The 27,317-nt window shown below is 39.0% G+C and overlaps 1 long non-coding RNA gene across 1 annotated transcript in view; it reads right to left on the bottom strand.

The window, feature by feature from the left end:
* The window catches only part of LOC146433985 (uncharacterized), a 285,167-nt gene extending 258,965 nt beyond the window's left edge, over positions 1 to 26,202 (bottom strand). The window contains exons 1-2 of the long non-coding RNA XR_014853774.1: positions 26,055 to 26,202; positions 23,358 to 23,499 (exon numbers count right to left, since the gene is read on the bottom strand). This is a non-coding gene — a long non-coding RNA (uncharacterized LOC146433985). The remainder of the gene's footprint in view (positions 1 to 23,357; positions 23,500 to 26,054) is intronic.
* Between the last annotated feature and the right edge of the window lie 1,115 nt (positions 26,203 to 27,317).

The raw sequence follows: 27,317 nt of genomic DNA, 5'->3' as shown, positions 1-27,317 counted from the left end.
CAGCTGAAGCATTCCACCCCAGTAAAAGTTGCATGCTTATTTTTCTCTTTTGAAGACAAGAAAACGTCTACTTTTCTGAATGACAAAGAAGCTTCTCCTCACCCCACCCCTTGTTATGGTACACACACACACACACACACGAAGTGCAACTCATTTATATCAAGTTTCTCACAGCTAAGTTTTCCATTAACATTTTCTGTCAAGCTAAAATATCTCTCCATTATCAACACCACATTTTCATGTCTAAAACCTTTAGAGGACAGGAAAGCGATTTTCCCACCTTGTGCTACAATCAAGAAATGCCATGTTCCTCCAATGCAATACTCCAATTAAATTGCTCTGCTGCCTTGGAGAAGAAACAAATTCAGAATTACCATTTGAGCTACATTACACTTTATTTTTGATGCTAGACAACACTTAGTCAACTTTGATTTGTTCTGGAGCATCTCAGCTGAGCTGTTGCAACAGACCTCTAAAGAACACAAAGAATGATTTAAAGACAACGCCTCTAGTACTTTCACTTCTTAGCACTGTAATTTAACCTAAGAATGATATAGCATATCCACTTTAAGAGAGTATTTTGAACAGAAATGAGCCCCAGGTGGCCCAAGCCAAAATTAAACCTCAGGGAAGGACTGACTCAGAGCAGGAGAAGGAAATAGAATTGGGGGGGGGAAATTAAAATCATTCTTTTCCCCTTCCTGTTTCTGCTATCATTGTAATTGCACTGTCCACAAAGAAATCCTACCTCCTTTCCACATCTTGTCTTTTTTTAAATTCACAATATATAATACAAAAAATAAAGTCTTATGCTAAACATCCATAATCATCCGATGTCACTTCCTATGCTACTTGTGCTGCACCTTATACTAATGCACCAGCAGTTCAGGAATACAAGCTCTTTTGTGGCTTATCACTTAATTGGCAATTATAATCCTATAATTAACTACAGAAAAAAGCCTCTGGCAAAAAGCAGCTGAGTAATTCAAACATGAGATATAAAATTACTCCTAAAACCAGTCAACAACAGCTTATCTGCAAATGCATAAATAAACCCCACTAGAGAGTTAGTACCATCAAGCCCTGTGCCCACTCAATCCTCTAGCCATCAAGGGGCCACAGCACTTTCAAAGTGACAGGAAATGGTTTCAAAGCAGCCATCAATCTGATACTGGCTGGGACTTATTGTCAGCCTTCCTCAAAAAAAGGGGGAAGGCTAAAAAGAATCCTGACTCACCTTGCTGCTGTAAACAGCCTGATATATTCTCCTAGTTGACAATCACTTATAGGAGTAGTGGTGCAATAAATGAGCTAATGAAAGTGTCACTTACAATAAGATGCCAGGAAGCCAAAAATGCCAAGCCTGACTGGCATCCGTCCTGCTGCACTTGACTAAATCCCTCACATCACACTGCACTGTTAATTACAGCAACACATGCATCTGCAGCCAACCTATTCTTTTTATGAGAGTAGCAGATGGGCCAAAACTGTGAGCGGCACAAAATAAAATCTAACTGGATTCACCTCTCCTTCCTTCTCCAATATTCAGTACTGCTACCTTTAGATGTTCATCATCTAAACCTATCACTAAAATACTACTACAGCCAACTGATAGCACAGTGGATCTTGTCATGTGCTACAGGTTTCTTCACACACCTTCAGCCCAACCAGCCCATCAGACCATTCAGAAAGCATTTAACATAAGACAACTTAATTAAATTCTCTTAGCTATTAATTTCACAATATTTGTAATTCTAAGTACTGAGCAGAAAACTCAGCAGGGCCACAAAGAATCTCCATCTCTGCAGCTAACTTCAGAAAGATACCAACACTTCCATACTAATTCCCACCTCCTTGAAAGATAAGTAAACCCCACAGCTACTTCTTTGAGAATTAGTTTGTATTATTTGTGACCTTGAGTTTCGCTTGATTTTTTTAACCAAGGACTGTGAACAAAGAAACAACTCACAGGAGTACAGACTTGCTCAGGGAGCGAGTCAAACGCTCCAGTGGTATGAGTTGGGAGCCCATACTCTCAAATCCTGGCCTAATTGCCAGGAGTCCTTCTTCACTGGACTGAAAGCCAAGCATCTCTTTAATTAGAACCCACACTAAGAGCTCCAGGGTCATTCCTACCCCATCATTCTATTTCTCAAATGCTAGAAAAAGCAGAAGCATCTCCAAACACATTCTGGTGCTTAGCACTCATAGGATAAACAATCTAAAGCAACTCAGGAATGAAAGCATCTGTTTCTTCCTCATCCAGACAGAGCAGCTGCTCATAGGAGTGCAGTGAGACAGGCTTGCAGCATCTCCAAACACTCCTTGGCTTCCTCCATGAGCAGCAAGCCTAAAACCACTCATAATTTATCTCCACTTACAAACAGTCTCAAGTTTAAATAAACCAAAACAGGTAGTTGCTCTTAACATAGCCAAAAAAAAAATATGTCTGTCAGTACTATTTGTCTCCTTTGTTTTTCAAATACTAATTCACAAAGCTGATAAAGTAAGATTTCTTGTTCTCAAAGAAACAAATATGTTGAAAATATAGGTTTTTGATGCCTAGGAACTTACTGATGTATATTGCTGGAATTCAGTGCTAATGCTGAGCAGAATTCTGCCTGCTCAGTTTGGTACTGCTGGATGCATGAAGTAAAAAACACAACAGGGATTACCAAAGAGCTCAACAGAAGTAATAAACTATGATGGAAACAAAAACGTCCCATGCACACAGCTTCAAAGCAGAAAAGTAATAGAAACCTGCTTCATCCACACCAAAATTAAGATCAAGCCTGCAATTACAGCAAAAAAATCTTAGAAAGCATGGGAGATTTGGATGAGATGAGAGGTCTTCAGGTTTTGTCAGTGCAAAGCTATCATGCTGAGAGGACTCAAAAGACAAGTGACTCACTGCAACAGACAGTCAACTTATAAGTTTCTATCAAGCCAGAGACTGAATGAAGTGGATCCAACATTATGAGCTTCTACCCTACAGAAAGATGATATTCAGGTTTCCATTTATTGACTACTGTGAGTCAGAAACTTTTAGCTGAAATTAGAGGGACAGAAGCAAGACGGGCAATTCAGACATAAATCAAAGTGTCTTTTAAAAATAATAATTCTCCTTAATTCAATTCTGGAAGAAAATTAAAATTGCCCTTTTCAACACTGTTAGGCACTCACTTTATCTGCCTGTATGAAAGCTGCCATAAAAAAAATATTTTTTTAAGCTTACAAAGAAAATAATTATCTTTAACTTTTCTGAAAAATGCAAGTTTTGGATCCATCTGCAAGACTTTAGAACTTTTTAACTAGAATTTTTTTTAAATGTGTTTTCTTTTAGAATGTAAAACACATTTTTTAAAAAAATCTACTTCCTACCCAGCTCTATTGTTTCCCTGTATTTAGTCTTGTTCACAGAATTCATCACCTTCCAGTCTCCTCACATGGCACTTCACTGATCAGTGAGGTTAAAGTGCACTCTTCCACTTTTGAAAACATACAAAATACCACCTGAGAATTCTCACCAGCTCCCGAAAAACAGAGCTGTGTGGAACTGACAGTAAATTCACAGAAGAAATTCCAGTTTACAGCAGTGGGAACATACACACGGGACAGCACATTAACCAATGTTGGGGTTTGTGTTTCAAAAGGTTTTTTTTAATCCACAGCAATTTGGTGATAAATCCTGCCATCTCCACAACTTCCAAAAACTTGAATCCTATAAAAAATTTGAAACATGGATCACTTATATGTATTTGAAGCTCCCATAAATCAGTTCCTCTCAGTGTAATTGTCCAAATTCTCTTCTGCGCTGAATTAGCACATGCACAGTGATACATTCATTTCACCAATGCCCTGCCAGAATCACACAGGTACAGCACAGGAGCTGAGCTCTTCATTGTCCTTCTTACACTATTCCAGTTTATGAAAAGAATATTCAGTGCTGTTCACCATGATGACCTTAGTGGCATAAGTCAGCTTTTATAATTCACTTTTCTCTTTCCATTCAGACTGTCTGCTGTACTCAAAGGCTGAATCAGCTCCGTTTGCTTTGACATGTGAAGCTGCAAAGCGCACCTTTCAATCCTTCACTTAGGAAGGATGCACTAGTGATGGCAGGAGAGGTCACTGAGGCAGCCACCGCTCCAGCAACAGCAAAATCAGCACCTGGAGTTACAGAGCTGTTACATTCTCATTCTATGATATGAAACTTAATTAGTCTCAAATGCAGGGATTCTCATGGCTCACTGCAGAGAAAGGAAGGGTTCTCATTGCTCCCAGTGTATAACTAGAATTTTAAGAGGAGTAGAAAAGGGTGGATTTTATTTCTCTCCAGGGCACCGGCACACAGTCATGGTAGGAAAGGTGTGTATAACTACAAAGAGACTAGAACTTCTGGTACTACTGAACTACTACTTAGTCCTTAAGACTAAGGACTTCTGGTATATTAATTCCTCCAATACCTGCCCAGCTCTGGTTACATGCTTAGGACCAACTGCTCAATGTACATTTGGAAGCAGCAGGACTGCCCTTCTCTGATGTTCATAACCAGCTCCTTAGGATGCCAATAGATAGATTATCTATATTGATACACTGCACAGGAGCAATGCCTTCCTCAATAACAAACTAACCTAAAGCAAGCACACTGCTAAGTAGTAAACTAAGCCTCTTGATTAGGTATTTCTTTTATTTTACATTTATTTTTTTCCATGTCAATAACTAAGAAGAGGAACCAAAGCACACTATCTTAAATCAAACTGGGATTTCTCAACATTTTTTTGTTCAATCTGATTTTTTCAAACAAAGCCAGAAGTTTTTTTCCTTCATTTTAAGAGCGATTTACCCTATGCATCTTTTGTCATTTTTGCATACATCAATGAGAAAATGATTAAAACTGGAATATTTAAAACGCTATAAGCATGCCAAAGTGAAAGGGTTTACTTTAAGTCCCCTCTTTTTTTCAGCCAAGGATTTTTTTCTACTTCTATTTAATCCACAAAAATCACCCCAAATCACACCTAAAGTATTTTTCTACTTGAAGGACTACACGTGTAGCTACAAAAATCTCTTCTAACCCTCAGAGATATAATTTAAGAACCAAAGGAAGTACTTCTACTCCCTTCACTACAGGAAGTTTTACACTATGCTCATATAGTTCAGTCACACCTCACCAAAGGGGTCCAGCAATGGTTTCCTGAACATTTTACTGCCAGCAGCATCATTATGCAGCAGCCTTTCCTTCACCATGTGACAATAGAGCAGAAGCTAAATACATCTTATTCACAATTCCCCTCCTTAAATCTGACAGGAAAAAAGGAAGCTCATTCCTTCACCTTGTAAACCTCACCTTTATCCCCTGAAGCTAAGCCATGTTTCTTCCAGGACAAATGTGGCTCAAACACAGTGGAACTCCAGCCAAGAACATGTGTAGGCTCCTTTTACTGCATGTGCTAATGAGCACATGCACAATGACTTTCAGGAGAGGTCCAGACAGGAGGGAAAGAAATCACAGCTCCTTTTTCTGGAGGACAGGTTAATCCAACTGCAACTAGGCAAGAGGGACTGTTGCAGCTCTCTACATCTGCAAGGCAGTTTGCCTCACCTTGCAGTCTCTTTCCACTTAAGACTCAAGGAGTTTGTGTAGATCCTTAAAAATCAGTTACCTTTCAGGATACCTCAAACACAAAAAACCCCTTCAAATTAGTGAAATACCAGATGTCTTAGATGGAAAAAGGCAGAAGCAGAAGATGAACCTCCACACTCACAGATGCTGATATTTGTCAGTAACACCCAAAACCTGGATTTTTGTTTTTGGGCTGTTAAGCAAATGAATAATAAACTCAGTTAGTAAACCCGGCTTTCAGGTTCTATGTTGCTTATTTCAGAAAGTATTTACTTCCTCCCTTCAGAGCAAGGCAAGATATACCAGGGAACAATAGGATGCATTTAGGTCTTGATTTAACCACAAATGTCATATAATTAAACAAAGGCTCAATGTTTATCTCAGCGTGAAAGGGCTTGACCAGGATATAACTGTTTTCACCTCATGCCTTCCTCACATTTATAGAAAAGGAAGCTTTGCCCCCATTCTGTCCAGTAACCTTTTCCTTTATACATTTTCCCCACCTGAGTAGTTCACAAAATGAAGTGTAATGACTACCACCTCAGCAGCAACCTGCAAGAGGCACCGAAACAAATCAAGTGCAGCAGTGCTCACTGGCTGACAGCTGTAATAAATTAAATTGCCTATCCCACTCCAATTCATTATGCCTTCCATGAAAAAGGGCCTAGATGTAAAATGAGCTATTCAAAACACATTCTGCATTTCTATTAATCTAACAGAGTGAATTGTTTTCTATGCAGTAAAGCCAACAACCCTTGTCTGCACAGCACTGCATCACAGCATAAAGCTGTGGCACCCACCCAGGGAGAGAATAGAGGCAATGTAGGGATTAGGAAGATGTCACCTTCGAGGACAGACTCAGAAGCTACCGGTCTGTGAAAAATGTGTTTCATTTGTTTAGATGTTTTCAGGTACCTGCCACATCTGTATCATTTAGTTCCTAAATGAATCCTCTATCTTTTCAGTTTCAGCAGTGGAAATTATTATTCATTTTTGCAGCATTCAAATTTCAGACTGTTGCTCACTGCCACCTGCTGGAGTTCAGGGAATTTTAGAGCTGGGAGAAAAACTGTGGGCACAGCAGTGGGGTTTTATGCATGCTTTTATTTACTAGATCCACTAACATTATATCTTGTTACTGTTTCAGAAGTAGGGCTTTTTCAGGCATGTTTTACCATTCACTTTCATGTAAAACCTTTGAACTCTCTTGCTCCTGCAAAGGCTGGGTGGAGGTAATAGAAGGCAGAATGTGGCAAATTTACCCATACTATACTTGTGACCAGGTGTTTTTAAACATAAAGGCAGAAGCAAATATTAAAAGTTAATTCAACACAAGTTCCATTTTCTGAGAGAAGCAGAAAAATCTAACTCTACTTTTCATACTGTTGTGTATTTAATCCATCTAAGGATAGCTGCCCTTTAATATTGTGTCTGTTTAAGTCCAGTTTACAGAGAGCAGTATATTACAAGCCCTGTCCCTGAGCCTAAACAAGTCAAATGTTTAATTAATGCAGAAACTGCAAAGAGAAAGATATTCAGAAATTTAATGATTAACATATGAAATGAGACATTACTTACCTGGTATCATAGCAACACAAGTATTTTCCAAAAGTAGGATAGTAAATTAGACCAAGAAAATGTAGACCTCATGTTAGAAGTAGTATAGTTACCTCAGTGTGGCAACCTAAGTTGTTTAACCCTTTTGCCAACTCTGGTATCCAAAAAACACTGATAGCAGACCTCAAGTGTCATGAAATTCCAAATATTTAAAACTGTATGACTTTCTTCTTGGGAGATTTGAGGAGCTGTTTCAGCTTTTCTTTTCCTTAACTGAATAAATTGTTATTTGGAGGTATTTGTTAAGGTTTTCCAGCACTTTGAGTATGGGTTTTTTTAAAGTTATTGTGGAAACATTCTTATTATGCATAGTACAGGAATGTTTCACACTCAAATTACAAATAGATGCTGAGCATGCTAAGTTACTGCAGAAGTACATGCCTCTTGCATTACCTGCTTAGACCTGTGTGATTCAGCACATGGGTATTTTCAGCATTGTGGATGCTCACAATGGCCTGAATGAGATGTATAAGATCTGAGAGTCAAGAATTCATCCAGACAGAAAGGCCTGCCTGCTTATGAGGAAAGGCCAAGCCTGAATCCATCAGAGATTTGGGTTGTGCATGTGTGTATCTTCATGGACTCCCCAGCTATACCCCACTGCCAGGAGGCAGCTGAGCCGTGAAAAGTTCCTTAGTGTCGAGCAGCACGACAAAGCCTCAGCCACAGCCTTGCAAGTCAGGTCAGTTTCACATACAGCTATTCTAGCACACAGCCCAGGAACACACCAAGCATTTGGATCAAGTCTGGCCCCTTGCTCCCAGAGCAGGCTGTAAGTTGATGCATATTAAATTGTTGGAGGTCTTGTCTTACACTTTTCCTATTCTTTGATTTTCAGTCTTCTCTCCCAGTCTTACTACACAGTGCAACAGAAATTATCTTCTCGACAAGCTGCAAAACTTACAGCAGCATGGGCACAAAACCTGGCTTTCGCCCACAGCCGTTTGTTTCATTCCCTCCAACACCCTGACCAGCATTCACCATTGCAGAGAAATCATCAGAACATGAGGGAGCTCAGAAGTTTCTACTGATCATTCAACAGCACTGTGCTCTAGTCCACTCTTCCTGCTGCCTGTGAGGAAGAGCATTTGTCCTTAGAAAAACGGAGGTGAAGAATTTTCTGTTGTTATACAGCAGCAGCATGACAACAGCTTCATAAATACCAGTCATTTCTGCTGCAGCACCCTGTTCCCAACAAATATAACACTCTCTAGAGCAGCACACATATTGCACCAGTGTCCAGAGGTCATGATCAAACACCCATTGCTCCAGATGCTGCTGCACAGCCAAGCCTGACCTATGTCTGTTTCCAGGAGATTCCTAAAACATTCATCCCTTTCTTAGAACCAGTGGCCCTTCCACTGCAAGGAAGATGACATATTATAAATTCTGGTTTTACTCTGGTCTATAGTAACAGGAGATACTATAGCTTTATGGATTTCCAAAACTGCAGCCTTGTGACCTCAAAAAACCTAAAGGTCAGAGTGGAAACTGAAAGCTGAACTTCTCTACTGGCTGCCCCTCTAAATTGTTAGCACACAAGTACAGCAAAGTGAACACCACAACTGAAATGAGATGATAAATAATGAACGAAAAACTTAATATATATTTTAAGTTAACTGCATATTGCTGTGACAGCACCCAGAGATCAATGAAGAATAGTCTTGTGGTGCCCAAAACTGTACAAACATAAAATAAAGTGACATCTACAGGCCTGACAAGCTCATGGGCTAAATAAAAAGCTTAGAAGGTTAAAGAGATTCTTTCCATCGACTTCAGTAAGCTTTCAGGAGGGCTCTAGGGCATCTCTGATGAGATAGCCACAACAGCATCCCTGAGAACACACTCCAGTAGTTTCCTGAGCACAACAGAGCTGAAGAGGCATTTTAAACCCTATTTGTAAAGGCATTCAAAAACTCTAAGAAACATGAGCCTTTTTAAAAGGTATTTGGGTACACAAATTCCACTGAAATAAAGAAACCAGTCCTATGGAAGCTCTAATACTCAAGTTTAAAGACATCTCAGTTCAAAATAATAAAAAAACTTTTTAAAAAAGACCAACCAAAACAAAACTACAAACCCCACATAGTACAGTAGTTGATGAAGTTGTCAGCATTGCAAAATAAAAGCTCACTCTTAGATGCTTAAGTATGACAGGGGGTGCAGTTCTCATAATAACTCACTTCCCTTTTGAAAGCATTCAGGATAAACACTCATCATAACACTACAGTTGTTCTCCTGCTGAAATGCAGAAGATCTTATGCCAAGGTTAGCAACATTTTCCCAATACAGGGAGCCCTGTTAAAGATCTTCCATAGAAAGCAGAAATTCTTGGTGCCCTAACAAATCAACAGGCTACACAAAGATATGGAAAAAGACTTTCACCTGTGAGATTTCAAACAATAGAAGGCAAAGTTGGTAAATCTATTCTTGCTGAATAAACTTTTTGAACACTGATTTTTGTTCCCTTGTTCAATTAATAACAATTTCAGAAGAGGTCTGCAGGGACAGGGGGTCCCCTCCAGATAAGTAGAGCTTATAATTTCTTCCATTTTAAAATACAAATCAGGCAGTCTGTAGGTCACATGAATGTAATCCAGCATTTTCAGGATCTCTTCATCTGAATAGAAACTTCTGAAGAAATGTAGTATTACATTCAATTTGAATAACATCAAGCATGAAGAGGCAATGAGTGACAGTTTCTGTAAGAAAAGAACTCTAGAAGATATTTTGTTTATATATTAACAGCACATGAGATTCCCCAAGTCATTGTTTGCATACACCATCTATGTGTAGAAGGTTAACCAGAACTAGGAGTAGATATTTAAATTTATGAAGCTTGACAGCTTCTTCCACATTAGTAAGCTGCCTCTGCCTTCACATTACACTCTTCTCCTCCCACCCTTAGAAAAACATCCCACTATAAGTAGCACTGCTGCTGGGAGAGGTAAATGGGAAAACTAAACAAAGAAATGTCTCCCAGCTGAGATTCTCATTTTCGTTTTCCCAGTTGCTTTTCTTATTTATTTTGCACATCAGAAGCCCAGCTCTCCTAAGATTCTGCTCACTGCTCTCCTCAACAATACCTCAGAACCAAAAATCCCTCAGCTGCAGCTTTTTCTCCTGTCACATCCCCAGCCAGGTTTTCCAATAGCCCAGTGCCCCAATAATTCCTCTGCAGTATCCTCCAGCTGCAACAGAGTAGTTGAGTGTGCTGTAGGTACTGACTGGAATACAAATATCATGTACCACTGAAACACATTATAAAATGCACCCACCCAGAATAAAGGTGACAAGAATACAGAATGAAACCCTGAAAACCCTGGAAAAAATCCTCAAAGGAATAATATTTCTGTCTTATTTTATGGACAGGGGGCTGGTACAGACACTGGCATGCTCTAGAAGTTTTGCCTATTATAAAATAAAAAGTAAAAACTTCTCAATAATCACAACATGGTAGCAATCTGCTTCAGCTGTTAGTCTCACTAAAAGTAATTTAACATCATGTCAGATACCAATATATCCAATTGTGTGCAAAACTGCAAACACATTTAAAGCCCCGGCACAGGGTTCAGTGGGAATTCAGTTTTCTAAGTGCCAATATAAATGTACACAGGTAAGCAAAGAGGGAATACAAAAGCCTCTCCCACACAGGCTAAAAGTGTGTGTAAATGAGTGCTTAAAGAGGTTTACCAGCTTTTTATCTCTTTCTTACTGCCGTTAGACTTATAAAAAGCAGTCACTCACTCTTGACTGCTTGATGTTTGTGAGCATTTGAATTTGGCCAAAAATAATAGATTGTGCAGTGGCTGTTAGCATATGTTTAATAAACACTGCCAAAAGCTTAGATTGAGGAACCTTTAAAGTTTAGAATCAGCTGTAAAAGTGCAGGTATGGCCACTGTTCACAGGGCAACTGAGTTCATTTCAGCAAGGAATGGAAAGGAGGTCTAACAGCAAGAGAAAGCAGGAAGTGTGACAAGACAGAAAAGAGGATGAAACTTCTGAGAATAAGTCAAATAATTTCAGCATAAAAAGACAGTATGTAATAATCAGTAGTTAGTCATATCTTTTGGCCACAATAACAAATGTTATTGTTAAGCATTATATGATTGATATTCTTTACTCCTATTATGTATTGAGCAGATCTTGTATATTAATACAGAAGCACAAGCTCTGCATGACAGATGTTAAGATATGACTGCACACTTCAGAAAGATAAACAATTAACAGCTGCAGGTAAGAATTGCAAGTTATATTATTATTAGAACCATACGCCCATCTTATCTAAACAATTACTAGCATTGAGACACTGATGGTTAATCTTATAGGTCATTCCATAAAGCTCTACCTCAAACTACCAAAGAGATCTGAGAAAACAATGTCAAACCTGTGCTTGAATTCTGCTTTGAATTGCTAATAAAGTTTTTGCAGCATTCATAACCAGTAAATTAGGATTCTCCAGAACAACCCTTTATACTCTTCATAGTCTTCCCAAACAGCCATTGACCACAATAGCATCTGAAACCTCAACAACCCACAGTCAGCTCTGATCCTGCCAGTGCTGACCTCTCTCATCTCATTGTTCTGATTTTACACATCTGCTGCACCCACCTGCTGCCTGTTTGTACACAGATTAGAAAGTCTGTGGGACAGGGATCATAGCTTTGTTCTATGTTTGTACAACATCTGCCACCTAGTAACTGACTACAAACTGAATTACTTTTCACTGAAGAGAAAAAAATTGGCATTATTGTCTAAAGAGAATTGAGGTTTCCTTTTTTTTTTCCCCATGGTCAGACATTCTATAAAATGCTTTTCAAGTAGATACATTAATAATTTCATTTTCCCAGCCACCATGAGGCAATTGAGAAGGCCATTGTCTCACATACTAAGACTCCTCAAATTACTATAATTATTTTGCAGTGCAACTATTAGGATTCAAAGAGCTTATAATGAAAAATAGCATGAACTGGAGTACCATTTTAACATGAAAATGGTCCTTGCAGCAAAATGAGAGTAATATTGGCTGGAGTTTCAAAATTCATCGTGCATTACAAATTATGAAAATGAAAATATTCATTCCTGCACTTGGCACTCCTGCAAATAAAACCAATTTCAAGCATGTGATAATGGACAGTCAGAGGTCAAATCACCCAAACTTTTGAATCTGTCTTTGACACTAACTTCTTATAAAATGATCTACATTTACAGGGAACATAAGACTGAATTATTTTATTGTCAGTGTGTTATCCTCCAACCATTCCATTCAAGAACATGCCATCCAGAAAAGCAGGGCAAAACTGATATTTGGGTTAGAGCATGGTAATCACAAGCAAATTATGCCTGCCTCTATAACAGTCATTCATACTCACAGATCCTCTAGTGCTGTTCCACTTTGGATTTTTACTTTGGTATCAGATTTTCCAGAAAGTCCCTAACAGGATGATGTGACCATTGCTTATATTACATTACATATATGCTAAAGGTCTTTGCCTTCAGCATGTGCGAGAGACACTTACATACTAAGGTAACAAATGAAGGATATTCACATACATAAGTTATAGAATTTCCTCCTATGTAAGGCAAGGCTAGGGCTGCATGCCTCACTATAAGTAGATTCTTCATGGACATGAAGAATAGAAGCTATATGCTTCTATTCTGCATTCTCCTACTCTCTGGTATTCATTTATTGGCACCTTGCTTTATCCATGACCATAAACTGCTAACAGGACCAATGTGTTATTTTTCAAGTTTGACTTTCAAAACTTGGTATTAGACTGCCTACTTCCAACTGGAAAAGACAGACTTCCCTGTATAGAATACATTACTGGACATATTCTTGCTTTTCTATTTCAGGGAACCAGGCACTGGAGATCTCAGCTGAGGCAGTATGTCAGAGGAAAGAGGTGGTTTCTTCAGTGGGCTTCTTTTGGGCTTAAGGTACCCTAGTACAGGAGAAAGGATTTTTCCAATGTTGTTTAGATCTTCTACCAGGCACCACTGAATCAGATTTATCAAACCCACTCTTTATCTTAAAGATGCATAAGGATGCCTTTGAAGAGATTTATTCTTTAAGGCATGAAATGGTCCTAGATCCCATGAAAAGCAATAATACACTTTCATCAAAGACAGGAATATAGCTGTCCTATATTCCCCAAACTAAACCTGCCTCACATTAAGTTGTATCCATATTTGGGGAAAAAAATTCTCTCAGTAGCTAGATATATTTCTTTATAGCAAAGAGTAAAGCTAAGTGATTTCATACCTGACACAGACAGAATGACACAGTACCACAGGGAGTGTATTTTTTGGGGGGTTCACATGAACACACTTCTCTACATCCCTAAGTTTGGTAGGTGACACCTTGGCTGTGATGGATCCCAGCACTTTACATCCCACAAGTTTGCAATGACCCTGTAAAATTACTTTCCATCCATCTGAAGTTTCAGTGGCAAGAAATATTTCTGACAAATAACCAAGACCTGGCAGCAGGTCTAATAATGTAGTGCCAGGTTTAAAATGCTGCAGTTATCAGTCAGTCACGCTACAGAGCGGGTCATGCATAGCAAAGAGCTGCTTTATTAGCTTGATGGAATATGCAGCTTGTATAAAATGATAGAATGCAACTACTCTGCAGAAGCCAGAGCTGAAGCACAGTCCCCCGTCATGGGCCAGATAACGTGTGCCATTCACAACCCTACTGGAGATCCATCCTAACCAGAACATGTTAGTTAACAGCACATGCTTGAGAGACAACAGTTAGGAAGCCATCCAGGCTCAAAACTGAATTTTGTCTTCTTTCTTGGGGTGAAAAGAGGAAATAGACAAGGACAAAGCTGATACATTTCCCTGAAAGCTGCAAATCAGAATAAAAACATAATATAAATAAAGGAGGACTTTTCTGAGGCAATTTTTCACACTAAGACAGTGACCCTTGTCCTTTTCCAAAACAGACCAAAGCACTTCTCCTGACAATACCAGCCAAGTGCAGGTATTCCATTACTCAAAAGGGATTAAATTGTTATTAAGAAAGTGAAAGGAATGCCACCTATTTTGGGATATAATAAAGAACAACTAGAGGCCAGGGGCCTCCTTTACTAACAAGAAATGAACAACTGCAATTCATTGTTGTTGGGCTACTTTATGCAAACCAGACATATAAAATTCCATATTCGGAAATAAAATACATTGTATTCAGTACTAAGCATTTATGAGGTGATCTGCCTCTACAGACAGTCCTGGGACTTACTATGTCTTCCTAGCACTTTGCTATACTTTTCAATAATCCTCTTAAAAGAATTGTAGAGATGATTGCAATTGCTAAAGGTTGGGTGGGTTTTGTCACAACTCTCTCTGGTTTGTTGCAAGAAAAACAAAGAAAAGTACTCAAATAGCTTCACAAGTTACATAGAAGAAAAAAAAAAAAAAAAAAAATCAAAAAACTTGAAGTTCTGTCTCACTTGATATAGCAATGGATACTGCAACGCCAAGTTGGTGATTCCTTATGTGTGACCTAAATGTTGGACAACATCTCTAACTATAAAAGATAAAGACAAGATATCAAGGAAATACTAAAAACCCAAAATTTCCTGTTTTCAGGATATACTACATTCAAATTTATCCATGCTATAAATTCACTTTCCTCTTGCTTAATTTAAGAATACTATTTCAAGTTCTAATGAGATTCAGAAATTTTTTCACCAGCAGCAATACAAGATGCTAATTTTTGTACCCTGCTCCTCCCTGTGTCAGCACACCTAAATCCCTGGTCTCTGTGAATGTACCTAATAACACAGCAGCAGTACAGAGATAGGAAGAACTCTTCCAAGCCAAAACTGGGGTCATCACAGAAGGGATGTTAACTGTAAACAGGAAATGCATCAGAATCAAGGTAGAACACCAGAACATTACCCACAGCATCTGCCAAATTTTTTCCTTCTTTGTTGGCAGAAAAAATTTCACTAAATAATAGATCTGATTGCAACTTCTACCCCAACTCCTTGTTTCCCTCACCACTCATTCCAGCACCATGAAATCTGCATTGCTCAATTCTTTCCACAGCCTCTTGCTGTTCTCTCAGAGGTGCCAGCCTCAGACAGTCTCTTTGATACCCTGCTCTTACTCAGTGCCACCAACTGATTGGTGTCATACAAATGACATCAGAGCACTCGAGAGTGCTCGCTGTTGAGGACTCACTCAACAATTGTCTGTCATTGTTAAGTGCTGGCTGAGGAACACACCCATCCCCTCAGGAAACAGTGCCAAAAACAGCATGGAGCTATAAAAAGATTCTGTACTGACACTGAGTTTCTTCATGCAGAAAGGTGCATTTGTTTTGTGGGCCATACTCTGCAAATAGATTAAAAATAGTATTTAATAGGAAAGATCAATATTTTCAAGTGTAGGCTATAAAGCTGGGCATCTCCATTTGCACTGAGGACTCAAAAGAAACAGTATAAATTTTTGAAGTGCTGAAGCCATCTGCTCTTATTGGCCTTAGTAGTTATGGAAAATAAACTGTTTAATTAGATGCTTTGGCATGGAACTGATTGGCTCACTTTTGACAGCAGAAGTTGAAAAAAAAAAATGTCAGTAGTGGAATGATCTCACATCTAAAGAAAATATTGCTTCCACTCAGCATTTGGACTTCTCCATGTCCTTCATTCAGCTCCAGAGTAACTATACAACACAACCATTTTTTTTCCCACCCTTTAATTCTATAACATGAACAAAAGGTTACATGTTAAGATTACAAAAGTTTTTCCCTCCAGGGAGGAAGCAACACTAAAACACAAAACTTTACACTGCTCCTTGTTAGAGCTATCTGTATCACAGACTGAAATATGTGCAACCAAAATAACACCTCAGACTATCATATTTTTCCAGGCATGTCTCTATCACAAAATGAAGGGCAACATGGAGATATCTAAACTAGCAGAAGCACTAGTTGGGACATATATATCGTGCAGTGAAGCATCATAAAGCCTTATATTACTCTACTGCACCCAGACTAAGCTCTGCCATCAATCCAGGTTTACTGGCTCTGATACTGTCTCGTTCTGCTGTGGCCACTCCAATTATATTATGCTTTGTTGCTGTGAATACCTGTCTTTTATTCTCCTCAAAGGAAATAGCTCAGACTTGCAAAGAAACCAGTAAAATAAGAATGAGACCTTAAATGTCACAAAAAGAATGGTTTTAAACATGCAGTATTGTTCTTAATGCCTTGTGTAGAACTGTATTTTAAATGTACACAAATAAGAAACATAGAGGTTTGGGTTTTTTTAATGCTACTATAATTCTGAAGGAGCTTGAGCTGCTACCTGTAAAGATCAGTCTGAACTACTGCCATATACACCACCTTTTTAATTTTATTTGCTAAACACATGAAGCCCTAATCCCCACCAACACCTCTACAAGCTGCCTCAGCAGTAACAGCTGATAGGGTGACAAAGATGTCTGGGAATCTATGAGGTTAATAAAATGCATTTACATGGTCTCGTGTGATAAGCTGCCTCTATGTTAGAAACCAATAAACTCTGAGGTATGGCCGTCATTTCCCATCATATTTTGGCTGAAACGCTTGGGTTTCTTTCCAAAGGAGAGGAGTGTTGGCAGGGAGATGTGACACTGTCTGACAGGATTTTGAAGGGGACATCAGAAACAAGACAGAGCAGGGCACAGGAGAGTGCATCTGCCCTCCAACAGATACAGCCATTCCACTACTTGGCTGTGAATAAGTCAAAATCTCCCCCAGCTGGCACATTTCAGTCAACGAACAAGATTAGTACCTATGTGGATCAAAATAAAGATGAAGAGTATTTTAAAGAAGTTTTGATAATGTCAAAAATAACAATTTAAACCCAAAATAACTTCAGTTACTCATGGATTCTTAGCAAGAAAGCATATTATAGAACAACATAGCTTTGTGCTTGAATAAATTGTTAATTTAATGACTCATACCAGCATACCTAACTTTTCAACAGCATTATTTACTGGTAAATCACAAAGGGATGAATAAGTCTTTACTGTTTGTTTTGCCCTTGAGAACAGAGATTCTCAAAGAGGCATAATGCATTTCAGGCACATAACAGCTCAGAATGACACAGATTTTCCATAGATTTCTCCTGTTCATATCCAGAGCTCTTAAAACAGACCTGTTCTTCAGGTAAATAGCAGCATTAACAGGAATATTTGCTTCTATAGTCTACATTGAAAAGTTTCTAGTTCCATGTCAGAAGTAGAAACATTCAGCTACAGTGAAGCACTGTATTCTGAGTTCAGATATGAGAAAATAAGTTCCTTTTTACCGAGGAAACGTACTTCAAAATTAATAAAAATTGCTATTTTACCTCAATATGTACTTGTTAAACAAAATATGTAGTCATATTCCACTGCAAACATTGAATACCTTTTCTTCCTCCAAAAAATCCTATCTTTTTGTGGTGATTTTGGCAGGGCTACAGCTGATTTTCCTCAGAGTAGCTGGCACGGTGTTGTGCTTTAGATTTGAGACGAAAACAGCTCTGTACAAATTGAAAATTTGAAAGATCCCATATTTGTTTCTACAAAATTTCAGGACATCTGATACTTAGATAATTCTTTTATAATGCTTTTTCTCAATGAATTGACACAGCAGCAAAAAGGAATATTTCTGTATTATAGTTTCAGCATGGATTCATTTGCAGGTAGGAGCTGTATCCTTGCCTTTTCAAAATTTGCTTTCCTGGGTTTCAGAGTGACTCAATGCAAGAATCCAGGTTAAGTTTATACAATGCCCTGTCCATAGAAAATTCATGTGTCTAAGTAGCTTTAAATTCTTTAGTACCAGCTGTTCTCTTACTGAATTTCTGTCACCTTTGTGATCCTCAATCTGTTGCTCTAAATAACACCTTTCTGTGGTTCTCTTCAGTAGGGAATATCAGAACTCACAGCTTAGTCTTGTTTCCATGCCTTTCCAAGCATGGCACGTCTGTAGTTTCTTTCCATAGGAAAAAGTGTAAAGAGTTGATTCCCTTTGCTTTTTTGAAAGCCAATTTTTTTTGCTTTTTTAATCTTTCTGTTCACACAGAATACCCACTTATTCCAAATGCTCATGTTTAGTGAAGTAAAAGATTACAGACAAACAGTTTCCAAATCTCTATTCCCTAAAACTGCAGCAAGAAGTACATTCTGGACTGGAAAACACCTCACTGATATTGTTGCTATGGCAAAGCTTAATGTGAGTTTAGAGACTGGGCATGCAGCCAAGAAGAAAATGAGGAGAGCTGACACATGACATTTCCCCCTTTGTTTTTTTCATACAATTTGCTTTCTGCAGCTCCTCTCAAGAGCACAAGAAATGTTTCAGCTTCAATTAGCTCCACAGGAGCTTCATTTTTTTTTCCCACTCTAAGACAACAGTCAGAGCTATTGTGTCTTTTTGTGATTTTTTTTTCCTTCAATTGCCAATGAATTACATACATGTTCATTGCAAGTAATTTCTACAAAGATTTTTAATGTATGTGCTGTTGATTTCCTTTTTATTAAAAGAAACTAGGTTGAAAGTTGGGAACACAAACCTAATGGCTTTCCTTCAACTGTAGTTTAATTTGCTAGCAAATAAGGGCAACATTTTCAGGAATAAAAAAAAAAAGGAGCCAGTCTATTGTAAAATACATAATTTTTTTATCATTATAAATTGAGCTTACAAACTCCATCACTAATTGTACCACTATTTAAGTCTCATCATCTTCAGCCAGTGTTGGGCAAGGTTGTCTCCCAACTGATTTTAAGACATCCATGACAAAATAAAAAACATCATGGCAAGAAGGAAAGGTTTGAGCTATTCCACTGCATTCTGTCCCTCACAGTAATTAGTTGGAGGCCTTGACTTCTAAACTCTTTCATAAGCTTGAGCCTATCAGACCTGCCCCTTAGCAGGACTGTAGCAAACATGTAAACCCTTGGTGAAATGTTCTACAGCTGAGAAATACTTTGAACTCATACCCTGAATAGAACAAAATTGTGAGGAAGGAAAGTAATCAGTGGGCTAGTGAATAGTAATAAATTTGTAAAGCAGGTGGAAGGTGAACAATCCTTTGAAAGAATGAGAGCTACCAATGGCAATATTAATTTAGAAGGAAATAAAATAGAAACATAAGGTACTTATTCATGATATTGAGCTTATACACAAGGACTGGCAGTCACTATCCTTAATTACAAGGACAGCCATTCTGCCTGTCACATGGAAGCAATCACTCACTGGCAAAAGCACCTGTAGGGATGCTACAAGGAGTAACTGCCACAGGCAGGCATTTCTAACCAGATCAGAAATTTTACAATAGGAAGGATAACAGTGTTCAGCTGAAATGACTGAATGTGGACTAGGCTGGAAAAAAGCACCTTATAACCTGATGGCTTTATGAACATAATGAAACCACCAAATTTCAGTACAGGAGGGTTTACAATTGCTGCAATCTATTTAGCCATCTGTCCAGCAAAAGGTCAATGTAATAAACAGTTTAAAGACACACACTGACATGGAAAAGTAGAGATCAGACTTCACATTAAAAAAGAGACTCTAAATCAAGAAAATAATCTGATTCCAGAGATAACACCAATAATTTCTTCTAGAAACACAGATCTATTTCCATATAAAATGCTGTAGAAAAATGTTACTATAACCCTTAAACAAATGTTTCAACCATATTAAAACACCAAGGAAGTCAAGATTTAAGACCTGGTTCTGGGACATTGGCTCATGTTAAGCAGTTTACAGTAAAACACACAAAACCACATTTGATCAGACACCAAAGCCCATACAAGAAACAACCCTAAAAAGTCAACTCTTCCACACATATGGTTTTGTGTGTCTCCATAACCTGCAGCTGTTAATGATGATGAAATATCTGCCAGCTGCCATAGTCAAAGAAACAGTAACTCAACTAGTTAAAATACCACAGTTAAAGAATGACTGCCTTGTAAAGCATATTTAACCTCAGGTAGCATCTCTGCAATTGACAAAATAGACATCCATTCCAAAGATAATCCTCAAATTACAATTTTCTCAATTAGTGGATTTATGTGATTTAACATGCAGTCATTTTCTCATTAAGACCTAAAAATAAAGTACTTGAACAAGTGATTGCTGTATTCAAACCATTAGAGATCATTTCTTTCATAGTGCTCCTGCCTGTGGCACCCAGAACATGTAGATTTGCTTTTAAAAGCCAACATGCTGTAGGAATTAGGCATCCTCAAGGTACTTCACACATCCAGCTGCTGTAGGGAACAGCTGCCCACTGGGGCCTGGACAGGGTAAGGCACTGAAGCCAGGCAGCTTTTCTACAATCTCCTTCCTGCAAGCCAAGTCACCCCACTGCAGGTATCCCACTCAGCCTTCTAAAACCTTGACCTTCAATCCTTTAGACCTTCTTTTGTTCTCTGAGAGATCTGGTTTATCAGATGACCCTGGAGCAGTTATAATTACCCCCACAACTGCACACATCCTGGGCCAAGGACATGGTCACTGCCAAATGGCCTTGCAGCCTTTGCCAAGGCAGCTGGAAACAGCTGTGTGTGCAACATGGACAGACCTCCACAGCTGAAGGGAGGGAACAGTGATTGCCAAAGCCTTCTGATTAGCTAACATCAGACTGGTAACAAGTGACTTCATTTACTGGGGAAAGTAAAAAAGAAAAAAATTACTAATTCCATTTTAAGAAAATCTTACAGAAACAGTGACACATTAGAATATTGGACTTAGGTGATAGACGCTCTCGTGTAAATGGATTCTAAGGGCATTTTAGATATTAAAAAAAAAAGTCAGAGAGTTAAGATTTTTTAATTTACCGTTCATAGGCTCCACAGGATTTGCCTGGTCTTATATCAAACTACCACAGGAATAACCACCCCTAAATACCACCTTGCAGTCCCAATCCCAAAACTGTCCTTCTCAAAAGTCATTAAAGAATGTGTAGCTTTCAATGAAAACTAGCAGAAAATATATATCTGGATCTCTCTAAATATTAGTGTATTCTTAATTTTCATTTGCTACAGTAAAGCATGACAGGCACAGGCTGGATCATGCTGCTTGTGAATGAATACTGCAACACACCCTGAACTTTAAAAGGGCTTTCAGGCATGTACAAATATTTCTGGCACAGTGTGAACGAAGTTTGAGATATGACATAAAAAGGAGATGCTTTTAGGAATGCCATTTCTGTTCCTCATATTCTACAAAGGCATAGGAAATGATGCCATGTATATCCAGCCAGAATTCCTAATGATGGCATTGCAAAACAGAGTTCTGGAAGATTCCTAAACAATATATCTTTAATACATTTCATCAAAATTATGGATATTCACATATCAGAGCATTTGAGGTGACATTTGGGGTGGAAGAGGACAGGACAACACTGTAAAAAGCAGAACCTTCAAATATGAAGACACTGGAAACTGGCAACCACATTTAGAAGTGCAATCTTACACTACTTAGCAGGCCAATCATAATGAAAACACACCCAAGCCAGGCACTCTGAGTTCTTGCACACAACTTCTAAAATTACCTGTTAAAAAGCCTATTCATTAGTGACCACTGTGTTACAAGAGGGTTTTCAGAAGCTGGGACTGGCTGGCAAACAGTACATTAACTGAAAATGCTTTCCTAATTAGAACCCCTAAAATAATTTGAACAGCCCTATAAATAACAACCCTCATATTGAAAGGTTTTCTTCCCCTCATTCACAGCAAAATGAGATATGGCATTTCAGTGTTGCTCTCAATAGGCAGCCACAATAAATATGTACTGAATAAATTCCATACTCTTCCACACATAGAGAAAGGCTATTAGTGAACAAAACATTGAGAAACCTCTTGACATCAGTAGCTAACAACACAGCCACACTCTTCAGCTTTTCATTTGCTTACCATTTCTTGTTGACCTGTTTAGCATTTGTGAAAACACCTCAAAATTTTCAATAAGAGTTTCCAAATTGTACAGTGATTTAGAATTACATTAAAGAGAATACTATACTATTCAGATATTTGTATCCTTTTAAGTAGAAGTTATTGATCCACAGCACAAGAAAAGTTTATCCTTGAGGTGGGGGTCATAGAAACAACTTACCCAATAAATGTGTTTGCAGATTATGGGAAATGCCAGGGAAAAAAGGTTGAATGGGCTTTTTGAAGAGCATTTAATGGGTGTTAGAAAAGGGAAAGTTGCTTGTGCTTGGGGTTTTTGTGGTTTGGTTTTTTTCTTTCCCCACAAAATTATTTCAATGACAAAAAAATCCCTGCTGTTGAGAACAAACAACTAAGAAGTCAATAGTCACACACTCAAAGCAACAATCCTCAGGTGCAGAGTACTAGTATGGCCTTGGAAAGAGCCAACCCACAGCTGACTGCAATGAGCAAATGATTAAGCTACTCTGGTTTTTCCCCGAATTTATTCAAGACACTGCTAATTTATGATCTTTAGTTTAGAAAACAAGAACACCCACACCAAGGACTTTGTTTCTTCACAGAAATCAGTCTCTAAGTAAAAGTTCCATAGAAGAGATGTTTTTAATGCACTTCACAAACAAGGTCTCCAGACAAAAATATTACTTCTTGTGTGAACAATCAAAACAAGCATAATATCCTCTCTGAAAAAGGCAGAAGAAACCTGCCTGCCTTGCAAGTTATGCAACCACCAGCATAATCCCCCTTAGGACTACTCCAACAGCACTGGGTTATGCTGAAGCCATATCAGAAGCCAGAATACATCTCTCCTCCAAATCATGTAGCACACACACTGCACACTGTGCCCAGCTGCAGAAATACAGAAAAACAAGGGTCCCTTTCTAGTGTCACAACTGACTTAGCTATGATTCAAAGAGCTCACTGAGGTCACAAGGGGGAAAAGAGTTGGCATAAATCTCAATGTAATTCCACTGAGTTATGTGTGAACACAGTTCTCCAAGCAGATTATCTGCCACAATGTTGTCTCTCAAGCTCCTCACAGAGTATACTAAATTTGCTGCTTATAAAAATCACCACAAGCTATCAGCTGTGACAGTCTAGGCCCACATCTGCTACCACCACGTAGCTCTCCACATCCTACTACAAGTAACTCAGTATGCAGGTACCTCTAGGGTGGCTGCTGCTCCATAGCCACGTTGATCCAGGCAGAAGGAATCCATCTGCAATTGTTTACAAGCACAGTCATCACCACAACACTGCAGCACTCTCATGTTCAACTGGAGTCAGGTTGAAACAGTCTTCTTTATCCTGTGGGGTTGAAAAAAGCAGCCTTTCAGAAAAATAACACAACAGGAGCACATACTGCTAATGGAGTGGCTGAAAGGCATCACAGAAAGGTCCTACAGATCAAAGAGCAGAATGACACTTGCAAGACAGCCAAGAACAAATCAAAACAAGACAGGCAGACTGCTGGCAACCATAAAGCTGCTGGTCAATATTAGAGGGCACAGATAGAACCCCTTCCCAGATGAGAGCCACAATACACAGGTCAATGAGGACAGAGACTCACAAACTGATGGGGACAAAGACTTCAACTACTACTCCAGTTCTCGGATGAACACAAGAGCCACAGGCAGTCTAGAATCGAGGAAACCCACTGGTTTGTGCATCTTGAGACAGGTTCTACTGCACATTGGGGCTGGGGAGGAGTGTTTCATAGCACCACACCCTTCTACCGTATGAAACACACGCCACAGCACTTTGTCTTAGTGTTTTAGTAAGTGTATTTCATGGCATTCTAACAGGATATTTCATGGTGCACAACATTAACAGGCAGAAGAGACTGTTTTGGGACAACACTATAAAATAGCAATTTGCATTTACATAAGAATTCATCAAAACAGAGGTATTATTAACATGGTAGGAACAAGAGGCAGAGAACACTTAGCCATTCCTGTTCAAACCATTTCTTGTAGAACTGTATTTTACCATATTTCCCCAAGACATAAACTGCACTGACACTTGCCCTAGACTATATCAGTGTGGTTTTTCTGTGCCTCATGGAAACTAGTCTGGCAAATTACTTTGTTCTGTATCTTTTTGTGCTCTTTTTTACTTCTAAACAAGCAACCTTCTCATTTCCTTAATGTAAAAAATAAATTAATAAATGTCCCAAAATAGATGCCTCCACTATTGCCAACCTCATTAACGCAAACTAAGCCCTTCCTGCACTTCCCCTCACAATTAACACGCTCCCCCCAGCCCTGCTGCCCATCTCAGTGCCAAGCTCTCTTGAACAGCCACACACAAACATATGAATGTATACCACACAGACACAAGGGGTAAATTTTATGTCAAATACAAGCTGTAAGAGAAGAGGTACTAAAAAACAAAATCTTTAGTCTCAACACTGGAAAAAATCCAAAGGGGTAGTGGTTCAAATAAAAGATTTTTTTCTTAATCTGTGCTGCAAATTGGAAAGAATAACCATCTGCTTCTTTCAGCTCTTTTGTGGACACTATTAAATGATGCAATATTTTGCCTTTCAGAGCTTCAATAACTGTGCAGAGATCTGCAGGAGAAGCTGAGAGAAGGAGAGGGAAAAACGAGACTGAAGATGGCCCCAAAGTCTGAGGCCCAGACAGCTCAGCAAGGGAGGCTGGAGCTGCCAAGAAGGCAGTGAAGCGACACAGCAGGACCCCAGCAGAGCCACAGAGCAAACAGCCTGACTGCTCAACGGCTCACTGCAGAGAGCCTCGCTCCGAGCCAGGGCTCGGTGGAAAATAACAGCAAGAAGGAGCTCGGGAACAAAAAGACCACTTGGCTTGAGACCATGCTCGAGGCAGAGGGACTGTGCTTGTCCAAGAGCAGCTTGCTGCAGCCCCTGGGCGCTGGAAGCAGCTGGCCCCAGCGAGCTGTGCCTGCCGCACGCCCCTGGCAGTGCCCAGAGCCGCTCAGTGCCTGCAGCCCCTGAGCGCTGGTGCTCCCTGCCGCAGCTGGCAATTCCTGCACAGCGCCAAGCTGAAAGCAAGGCGCACACTGGAAACCTTTCGCTGCAGCTTTTTGTCCAAGCACTGCCATATTCTGTACTGAGTGCCTAAATGTGAACTCCCCTACTATTTATTTCCAACTTCCACCATTTTAGCTGCTCTTGACTTGACTCAAACATTGGGGCTTTTGCCCCAAAACATTCAGAAAAGTTGTAATAACTCCATTCAGTAAAACTAAACAACTAATACTGATAACTTTAGTGTATTTCTATAGGTGCATATACATACATATGTATCTGTATTTATGAAAAGGTGCCAACCTTTCATTCAATTTCCACAATGAGCAGACTTCCCAAAATCAGCTAAAGTTATTAAACACAAAAAAAAAGGAAACTCATAAAACAATATTTATAAAACATTCCAGAGCATCATCCTTGATACTTCATTAACTAGTTCTGATATTATGTGGAAACACTGAAGAAAAATACTCAAATTAATGTTTATTAAAATTCAGTTTAAAACACTACTAAACAAATAAGTTGGCTTTTCTTAAAGATTTCATTAATTTTGTGTCCATTAAGAACTCACTAGACTACATCCCATTATCTTTTCAACTTTAGTAATATCTTATTCCTATACAAATAGAATATAAAAAGTTGAAGCCAAAATTCTAATAAAGTCACACACAAGCTTTTTGTAAAGAAAAAGTTGTAGAAAACAGCTGTCTCACAAAACATGAGAATACAATCTTAATATGTAATAAAAATTAATTATGGTTTCATAAAAATACCCAATAAATAATACTCCAAAATGTTTTCATGAAACGTTCCTGCTCACATCAGATAACTTCATAAAGCACTAAGAAACACATACCATAGCCACAACTCCAGAAGTCACTAATGGCAGCTCCTGTACCCAGGGCAAGCGTACTTGGCAGTTTTAACAAGGCTGTCTCAGCATCTGCTCATAGAGTCCTCACAGCTCCAGCCCTTCATGCCTCTCACAACCCAAAACCATCCTTCCCCAAACTCCCATCACATTATTACTCTACAGCTGCTTACATACTCACCCAATTTGTGTCTGTGATTGAAATCAGCAGCAGGCAATTAAGACTAATGATGGATCAGGTGATCAGAGTCTCCCAGAATAACAAGGGCCTTGACCAACACCCTCACCCATGGCAACTGGAGGAAACAAGAAAACAAGCCCATAATGGACCCCAGCATCATGAGCATTTCTTGATGAAGAAACCACAGCCTGTAGAGACCCCATGCAGGAGCAGAGGGAAGAGTGAGGAGGAAAGAGCAGCAGATAGGAGCTGTTATGAAGTGACAACCCCTTATGCCCTCCACATCACTCACTGTGTTATTTAATTTCCTGTGTTTGTCACCCTCCACATCTAATTTAATTGGCAATAAATTAATATCCCCCAAACTGAATCTGTTTTTCCCATAATGGTAGTTGGTAAGTGATCTGGTTTTTATCTCAACCTACAAGATTTTCATTTTGGCCTCTCAGCCTGCCCTGTTGACAGGGAGAGTGAGTGGGCAACTAGTGGGGCTGCTGCAAAAATGCTTGGGTAGTGCTCTCAAAGGGAATGCCTTACAAAATCCTGGCCATCTCTCAGTGGAATTTCAAGTACACATCCACAAGTCTGAATTTAGCTGTATCTTCATTTGCCTCAGCCAGTCTTGCATCCCATTGTTTAGGTCATGCAGAAAGCAGGACCAGCCAATCAACAAAAAACCCAGAGCTAGTGTTCAAAGGATAACAAAAAGGAATAACATAAATTTATGAAATTTCAGCATATGCAACTACAACAGCTTGCAGATGGTTTCTAGTGGATATGGGCAGGAATAACTTAATCCATAAACATCAGAAGGATATGACACCAATTAAGAATACCAAGTGCTTAATACAGGAAGCCTTACACTCTGAAGATAAATACTGACTGTAGTAGAGCTGGTGTTTATTTCTGTCCACATGTATTGTCATCTGTCTGCACAAGCCACAGGAATTCAGTACAAAACAGACTGCCAAGTTCCAGCAGCTTTAGAAACCCACACTCCTCTTTCCTCATGCATGGACAATGCATAGAGCTGCACTCAGGATGCTGAGCTAAATTCAGTGTGTCAG

The sequence above is a fragment of the Lichenostomus cassidix genome, chromosome 8, assembly GCF_008360975.1.
Source record: "Lichenostomus cassidix isolate B80296 chromosome 8, HeHo_3.0, whole genome shotgun sequence".
Taxonomy (NCBI): domain Eukaryota; kingdom Metazoa; phylum Chordata; class Aves; order Passeriformes; family Meliphagidae; genus Lichenostomus; species Lichenostomus cassidix.
Note: the sequence above shows the minus strand (reverse complement) of the source record. Positions and strands in the feature narration are given on the sequence as shown.